The following is a 9,238-nucleotide window of genomic DNA, read 5'->3' as shown; positions in this document are numbered from 1 at the left end:
TGAGGAAGACAGAGTCTCAATTAACCTTCTCTTTGTCACAAAACCAACTTTCCAGTACTGAGTTATATCCAAAGGTGTCCCATGGAAATCCCCAAAAAACCCAGGCTGTTGCCAAGACAATACGTTGTTTTCCACTGACAGCAAGGTCCCATTAATGAAGATAACGCCCACACAACTCATTGAACTTGGAGAGTTTGATTTGGTACCTAGGGCAAAATCATATAGTGCTGGTCTTTTGGGGAAAAAAATCATTCTGAGTGAAGTAACCCAGATCCAGAAAGACAAACATAGTATGTACTCACTTATAAGTGGGTATTAGCTGTTAAGTAAAAGATAGTCATGCTACTATGCGAAGACCCAGAGAATCTAAGTAATAAGGAAGGATCAAGGGGGGAAATGCATGATCTCTCCTGGAAGGGAAAATAGAATAGATTTTGTGCATAAACTGGGACAGGTGGAGGGGGGAACAGGAGGGATCAGGTAGGGGGATCGAGAGAGAGAGAGAGTACTTGGAGAAATGACTGGAATTGGTGGGTATTTTGTGGTGATATGGAAACCTAGTGCGATGGAAGCTCTCTGGAGTCAATGAGGATGAACCTAGGAAAGACCCTAGTGATAGGGGACACAGAGCCTGAACTGTAACCAGGCACGGCTTCCAGTGGTGAAATGTGGACAGCAGCCCAGTTACAGAACTGTCCACCTATAATTTGTCCTGCCTGCATGATGTGCTGGGGTAACAGCGGTGCAGTGCTTGTGGGAGTGGCCAGACAATGAGTGGTTCAACTTGAGACCCAGGCCACAAGAGGGAACCTACACAGGGCACTGAAGAAATGGCCAGGAACAGAGGCTGATGGCCCAGAGACCTAGGATAGACCCAAACACTACACACACACACACACACACACACACACACACCACCACCACCACCACCACCAACAGCAACAACAACAAAACCAGTCAATAAAATGATTTCTAATGATAGTCTGATATACTCTTAGACTGGAGCCCAGTTATCTTCAGAGAGGCTTTATCCAGAAACGGATGGTATCAGAGGCGGAGATCCACAGCCAGATGTCAGGCGGAAGAGGAGGAGGAAAAACTGTAGGAGCCAGAGGGGTCAAGAACGTCAGGAGAATATGGCCCATAGACCTCAACTAACCTGGACATATACAGGCTCACAGAAGCTAAAGAAGAGACAATTAGGAAGCCTGCATGGGTCTGAGCTAGGTCCTCCCCATCGATGTTGCTTGATGTTCTTGTGGGACACTGAGTAGTGATGGTGGAAGTTGTCTCTGACTTTCTTGCCTGCTCTTAGGACTCTTTTCCTCCTGCTGGGTTGCCTTGTCCAGCCTTAATATGAAGGTATGTGACACCTATCTTTAATCCCAGCACTTGGGAGGCAGAGACAGGGAGATGTCTGTGAGTTCAAGGCCAGCCTCGTCTCCAAAGTGAGCTCGTGTACAGCCAAGCTTACCCAGAAAAACCCTGTCTCCAAAAACCTAAATAAATAAATAAATAAGATTTGGCAGATCACAGAGGGACCCAGTATCCTGCAATACTTGGTCATATCTGTTTATTAAATGAATATGAAAGTACATAAACGTGTTAAAGTGCCAAATATTGTGTTGTGTGTTGTGGCGTGTGTGTGTGTGTGTGTGTGTGTGTGCGCACTATAGTGCCCATGTTGACGTCAAAACATACACCCTTTCAAATTGTTTGAGTTGTGTCTTTTCTTCAATAATTCAAACACCAGACTGTCTGGAACATGACCTCCTGGGATTTTCCTGTCTCTCTGTCTCTACCTCCCGGCTCACTGTGTGCACACTGAGGTTATAGGTACAAGTTACTCATCCATCTTAATATGGTGTTTGGGGGGTTCAAACTCAGGTCCTCATGCTTGTGTCACCAGCTCTTTACCCACGGAGCCATCTCTCCGGCTCATGCAATTTATGATCTTTCTCTTCCTCTGTTTCTCCTTCTCTGCCTCTCTGTCTCTATCTTTCTCCCTCCATCCCTCCTTTCTTCCCTTGCTCCCATTTTCATGCTCCTTTACCTTTCACAGAGGGATTACACCCCAACAAGATTCTCACTGGGCAGCCCATCAATCATAGATGTCAATTTCCTAAAAGGTGAGCTGAAAAACATCTCATTTTGAGTCAACCTAGTTTTAGAGATTGTGTTACAGCATCAAAAAACTGGTTTAAAACATAGAAGGGGAATAGAGACAATTCACAAAGTTAAATCTTAAAGTCATTAATTGTAAAGTTTGATGAATAAAACTTGGAAAGTTTAAACACAGTTCACAAAATATTGATGATCTGAGTTAAGTTTAAAAGATTAATTTTTCTTATTAACATTCTTTAATAAATTATGAGAAATTTTAGTAGGAGACAGTCTTTTTTTAAGCCAAAGATTTAACACTAAGCCTAGAGCTAAAATTTCTAGTCCAGAGGGTGAAATGACATATCCTGTTCATAAAGAACCTAAAGAAGGCTGTGAGAGAGAAAAACTCGTGAACATGTACTCATGTTTTGCTTGTTTCATTGATACAGGACTTAGGAGTCCAGCCTGGTCTCGAAGTCATTCTTAGCCTCTTTTCTTTGCCTTCTGAGTGCTGAGTTTATTGTGAACCACCACGTCTAGTTGTGAAGGTACATTCACTCTTACAAAAGGGCTGGAAAGGTGACTCAGTGGTTAAGAGCACTATTTGCTCTCGCAGAGGACCGAGCTTCAATTCACCACCCTCTGTAATTCTAGTTCTGGGGATATGACTCCTGCTCTGGCCTCAACAATACCAAATGTACATGTGGTGCCCAAACATATATGCAGGCAAAATACCCATAAGCATAAAATAAAAATAAATAAGTATTTTTTAAAAATCCAAAATGAATGAAACACAACATAAACCCATGTACTTAAGCATGAGAGTATAAGAAGGAGTTGAATTTAGTAAAATTTCTGTGTAGTGTGCCTAGTCCAAGAAACAAATCTAATATAGGATATTTAAGAAAAGCCAAAATGCAGCTCAGTCTCTAAGTGGGTTTCCTAGTAATGGGAACAGGGACTATCTCTGACATGAACTCAGTGGCTGGTTCTTTGATCACCACCAACTGAGTGATCAAAGCTGCACTGAGTAGGGTGCAGCTTTACCAGGCCGCAGAGGAAGACAATGCAGCCAGTCCTGATGAGACCTGATAGACTAAGATCAGAAGGAAGGAGAAGAGGACCTCCCTTAGCAGTGGACTAGGGAAGGGGCATGGGAGGAGAAGAGGGAGGAAGGGTGAGATTGGGAGGAGATGAGGGAGGTGGCTACAGCTGGGATACAAATTGAATAAACTGTAATTAATATAACATAAATTAATTTTAAAAAGAAAAGCCAAACTGAGTAATTTCGAAGGTTAAGTAAAAGGAATTGCAATTCCATTTTCCTTGTAAACTTGGAGATATGATTGTCCTTTAATTGAGTTACATATTCTGCATTTAGTAATCAGCCACCTAGATTACATGGTCAAAGCTGGAACTCTGTCTCCAATGTCTCTTAAATTATCCCATCTTCCGTCTTGTTTCTAGACCCTACTTCTTCTGTCCTGTCTATGGCTACAGATATACAAAAAGCAAAATATGCGCTATTCTCCAGTTGCTTGCTGCATGTCTGCCTCTTTAACTCGGCATCGATTTAATGCCTAAGACCATGGTCAAGTCTGTTCTGCCTATATTCTACTCAGAAGTTCTCAGGAATGTCTTTCACCCTTCACAGGCCATTCAAGAGCTCTGACATCGGCCTCCACTACTGCTCAGCATGTTCTCTTTCCCAGGAGTATCTCCATCACAAGCCCCTATCATGTTCTCCTCTGGCTTCCTTCTACCTCCCAGGCTGCCCTCCAGCTCCGGCTGCATACAAAACTTCATATCCTCATCATCTCCTAGACTCTTAAAAAGTGTTCCTCAGGTCATTTAAGCTCTTTTTACATTGTTGATTTATTGCTTGTTTGTTTGTGTGAATATGTGTATGTGTATAATGAGTATATGTGTGTATGTATGGTGTATATGTGTGTATGTATGTGCATGTATGTGTATATATATATGTGAGTATGTGTATATGCATATACATGTATGTATGTATGTGTGTGTGTGCATATGTATGTGTGCTCTTGCTCCTTGAGTTCATACCTTGCATCTCCATTAGGATTTAAATGTTAGTTCTCTCATCTATGAGTTTTGTGACCACCTGAGATCTCTATGACTTCTGAATGTCCTTGAACTTCTATTCCCTTCTTTTTTTAAGTATAGACTGTAACACCAATCACTAATTCTTCCTTCTTTCACTGTTTAGTCCTTGGATTTTTGGTAAGTATGTCCCCAGTATACGTTGTGTAAGTTAACAAACAAAAACAATAGTGTCAAGGCTCTCTCTTATGACACACAGGAGCAGGGAGGGGGGCTGTCTCTGACTCTGTTGCCTGTCTTTGGACCTCTTTCCCCTAACTGGAAAGCTTTGTCTAGCCTTACTCGAAGATGCACCCAGTCTTACTACAACTTGATATGCCAAGGTGGGTTGCTAGCCATGGGAGGTCTCACCTTCTCTGGGGGCAGAAAGGGGAAGGAAGGTGAAAGGTAGGGACTGGAGTGGGAGGGAGGGATGTAAATTAATTAAGTAATTCATTAGTAGAAAAAAACAAAAATGAAGAAAGAAAGAAAGAAGAAAGAGAGAGAGAAAGAAAGAAAGAAAGAAAGAAAGAAAGAAAGAAAGAAAGAAAAAGAAAGAAAGAAAGAAAACAGAAATCTTCCCTGAAATCTAGGCTCTGACTAGAAATAAAATAGAGTAAAGCCTGAAGGAGCCCTGGACACATTACCTTTCACTCCAGGACAATCACGATAATGAAGAGAATGTTTACTGACTTATGTTCTATTACATAGCCAGATGCATAAATGCCATTTTAAGTATATCATTTGTATCAGCAGATGGTGTGAAAGGTATCATCAATTTTACTTCTCTGATTAGACAAGAGATGACCCAAAATATTGAATATTTTACTTTAAGGTTCTGTATGCCCAAGCGGCCCTGCCTGTAATAGGTGTGGGAGTAGCCTCTTCCTGAACAGCTTGACGGCTGAGCTGCAACACACGGGATGCGGTCTCACAGTTGACAGCTGGCTTCTTTTATAAATTAGTACTCTACTGTCCACTCGAACTATCATGTTAGCCAGCACCCAGCATCTCAAGAGTAACTTGAGACTCCCTAGCAGCCACCTTATAAAGAAAGAAGCAAAAAAGAAACTTTACGTCAAGATAAGAAGCATGGCTTGTGATCCCTTTAGCTCACAGATTATTTTGACATAAACCACTTATGAATCATTGACTGGATAGCTATCTTACATTTGCTTTGAAAGTACGTCTTCAAAATCCTGTGTGGTTCTACTCTGGCCTACCTCCTGGTCGCTCCAGCCACACTTTAAGCACTTACCAGCCATTTGCTCTTTTGGCAACTGTGTTAGTCAAAGCATTGTTAGGACTGTTGCTGACAGGCAATTTTATTGGTTGATGCGAGAGACTTGTGTTGAACGGAAGTCACTGGGTCCCATAGGGGACCCACCTCTATTTAACTTTGGCCCTGAAAAAAACAAAACAAAACAAAACAAAAAAACACAAAGAGATTCATAACAATTTGAACTCTATGAGTGTTTCATGATAGCACGAGGGTGGGGGCGTGTTCCAGATCTTTTTCCTAGGCCACAGCTGCTATATTGGCCCATTTCATGGTCTCGCTACTGTTACCATCGTCACGCAGCAGAGAGCTCCTGATTGCTAGGACACATTCTCTGATCTAGTGGAACACAGCTGGAGTGAGGACAAAACTGGGTTGAAATTTCACCCTGGGCATGTGTGTTTCCTTCTCCTGTTGGAGAAGCCAGGAGGACAGTGCAATTCTTGGAGTTGATGAGGAGCCTCAGCCTAGACCACAGGCAAATGGGACCTTGCGAAATGGAGGGAGAAGGATGACTGAAAGCTTTGCAATTTGTAAAATAATCAAATTATAGTCCTTAGTCCTCTTCCCATTTCCCACAAAGCAGCCATTAAGTATTTACTTTTGGGTCATCCTTAACAGCAAACAAAACAGCAAAACATCCTTACTGAGCTGGGGAGGAGGCAAACCTAAATCCTGTGTAAGAGCGCGCACGAACTGCAGCTCGGGACAACGTCCCCAGGTGTTTCCTTGATGCCTTCCACGCTCAGGTTCCAAAGGTCTAAGAGCTTCTGCCTTTCGCTTTCAACTTCTCTCTTCCTGTTTCCTTAAGCGGGTGGGAGGAGGTACTTTCAGCCTCGGTCTAGGCAACCTCTAGGTTTCCCAAGCTGTAAGCCAAGCTCCAGTTCTTGCTTGGCCGTCATGCGACGCCCCGTGTTCACGGCAACCAACGCTCATGCAGTGCTATTTTCACAGTTTCTTTGTACCTTGCCATTTTTGCTGCCTCTACCGCCCACTGTGATTTCTGACACATAGTAGGCCCTCAAAATATGTTTGTTTATACCTCTGAAATTCTTTTTCAAACTACCCATGCACCTAGGCTTTGGATATCAATGTTACTTAAGGAAAAAAAAAGGTCTCTGCCTACCCCGGGCAGTGGCGCACGCCTATAATCCCAAGGCTCGGGAAGGAGAGGCAGCTGGATCTCTGTGAGTTGGAGGACAGCCAAGAAGTAAAAGAGGAGGAGGACAAGGAGGAAAGGAGGAGGAGGAGAAGGAGAGGAAGATAAGATGTCATTTTTGTATGTCATCAAGAAAGCCATCCACGAAGGAGAAAAAAAAAAAGATTTTTGTTTTGTTGTTTTGTTTTAGGCTTTACACATCTCCCCCAAACCAGTGTCAGACATTTTGACATTGGGAAAATTAATTAGTGTGTATTTTTGTTTCGTTTCTTTTTAGAAGACATTTTGTGGCAGAGAGAAGGAAAATCAAAAGAATAAGGTAGATGTTACAGTTTAGCAATAAAAAATAACCAAAGAAAGCATTTCCTAACAATTAGTGGAAAGCGAGTTAGATTATCTCATAGGCACATACATGAATTATCCTTATCTTTATTCACCCCAATAAAATAGGATGAAAACCAAGCAAGTCTGTTTTAATGAACTGTCCCCTGGGGCTAGAGTGGGTCTCCTAACAGCATGCATCACCTCCTTTCTCATACACCTCTCCCACAAAATAAATCAATTTTGGTTTTGCAAACAGCCAAGATTGATATTCCTGTCAGAGCTGATTTCTACTCTCTCTTTGCAGCTGTTTCCGGAGGGAGGCAGAAGCAAATGTAGGAGTTCACAAGCAGCTCCATGAGGACTTTCTTCTGCTCATGGGGCATATGCTGGAAACCCTGATTTGTAATGTCACAGCCCTCCCTCGCCGCTGAAGAAAGCTGCACCTCTCGGCAAGGATCCTGTATCAAGCAATATTCCTCATCTATAGTATCCGTGACTCCTAAGCAGTGATTGATTGGCATTCTGCCCTGTGTCTATCAGAAAAGAAGCAACGGACAACATTGCTGAGAGGGTTACAGGCGGCAGACTTTCTCAGAGCAATCACTCAATTTGTGCAAGGTGGCTAAACTCATCACACACACAAAAAAAATGAGTTCCATTTCAAAGCTGGTTTTGTGGCAGAATTTTTTCCTTGCTAAATTCATTTCATCTCCTTTGTACCTAGAGATACAGATGTAGGCATTCAGTGGTGGGAAAGGACTGATAGATGTGAAATGAGATGGTACCGTAGAGAGAGAAAGAGCATGGGAACTGAACTTCACTCTCCTGATAGCTTACTCACAGCATAAAGAGTTACTGCAGGAACATTGAATTTTGAACAGAGTGCATGAGGCATTCAGCAGAAATTACACCTGAATTTTAAGGAGTCAGATGAGCACATTTTTCCCCAGATGCCAACTTTCCTTAATGCCTTTATACTAGAGATCCAAACTTGTATTGCATAGACTAGAGAACTACATCCCAAGGGTTTCTTGAAATGGTTTCCCGGACATCTCTGCCTCTGTGCTTCTGTGATCATCAAAGCAGTTTAGTTTTAAGGACGGTTTTCCAAATGACCTTAGGCATCTCATGAAACTGTGTCTGCACGGATGTAAACAAATCCTTATTTTCAGTTTCTTTGCAGCAGATGGAGGCCACTACAGAAAGAAAATCACAACCAATAAAAATGCAGAGCTGTGGATCCTGGTCCCATGGCGTACATCTACAAAACATTCCTGCACCCAAGGCAAAGAGAACACTGCAGAAGAGGAGGAGGCAAGACGGTAAGAGCCAGAGGATCAGGGAGTTTGCTGAGAAATTGGGTCTCCTAGTAATGTCAGAAGCTCTGTCCACAAAGTCCCATTGACAGGACTGCCTAAATGCAAGCCGAACAAGGATGACACTAGTGGACATGCCAAAGTGAATCAGAAAAAACAACAACAACAAAAAAAAAAAAACCATGAGGCCTCAACCCTACACAAAATACTATAGGCAACTGAAGAAAGCAGGGTGCGGGAGAGGTGGTTTCCCCTAAACAAGAGCACACCAACTAGTTGTTCTTTGTCAGACACTCAACCCTGAGAATGAATGTACAGGTAAACATTATGCAACATCATATACATGTATGTATGCAATAACAATCAGTGAAAAAGAGGCCATGAATTTGAAAGAGAGCAGGTAGGGTTATACATAGAGGTTTGCAGGGAGGAAAGGGAAGGTAAAAACAAATTATAATCTCAAAATTAAAATTTAAAAGAATGCAAACAAATGAAGCACACAGATTTTTGCATGTAGCAAGTACTTTGTTGAGTGTGGAGGTGAAGAACCTTATGGCTACAACATGAATAGAGACCTCGTTGTTCTTTAATCTTCTTCATGAAAGTGTTCCCATAGGTCTCCTTCAGTATTGCCTCCACCTCCCCTGACTCTCATGTTCTCTTTCCTTCCTCCCTTCCTTCTTTCTTCATGTTTCTTCTCCCAAGCTCCTTCCAGTTCTTCCCCACCTCCTTGCCTCCCTAAATCTATGTTCTATGTATCTATCTATCTATCTATCTATCTATCTATCTATCTATCTATCTGTCTATCTTTCCATCTATCATATATATATATATATATCCCCCACTCTTTCTCTACTTTTCCTTTTTTAAAAGAAAACAGACAAACAAGAAGCACAAGAAATAAAAATAAGATATAACGGACTCCCCACCACAAAATGAAGGTCAAAGCAAACA

This window comes from Meriones unguiculatus, chromosome 10 (assembly GCF_030254825.1).
Source record: "Meriones unguiculatus strain TT.TT164.6M chromosome 10, Bangor_MerUng_6.1, whole genome shotgun sequence".
NCBI lineage: Eukaryota > Metazoa > Chordata > Mammalia > Rodentia > Muridae > Meriones > Meriones unguiculatus.
The sequence above is the reverse complement of the archived record's forward strand: the minus strand, read 5'-3'. Positions refer to the sequence as shown.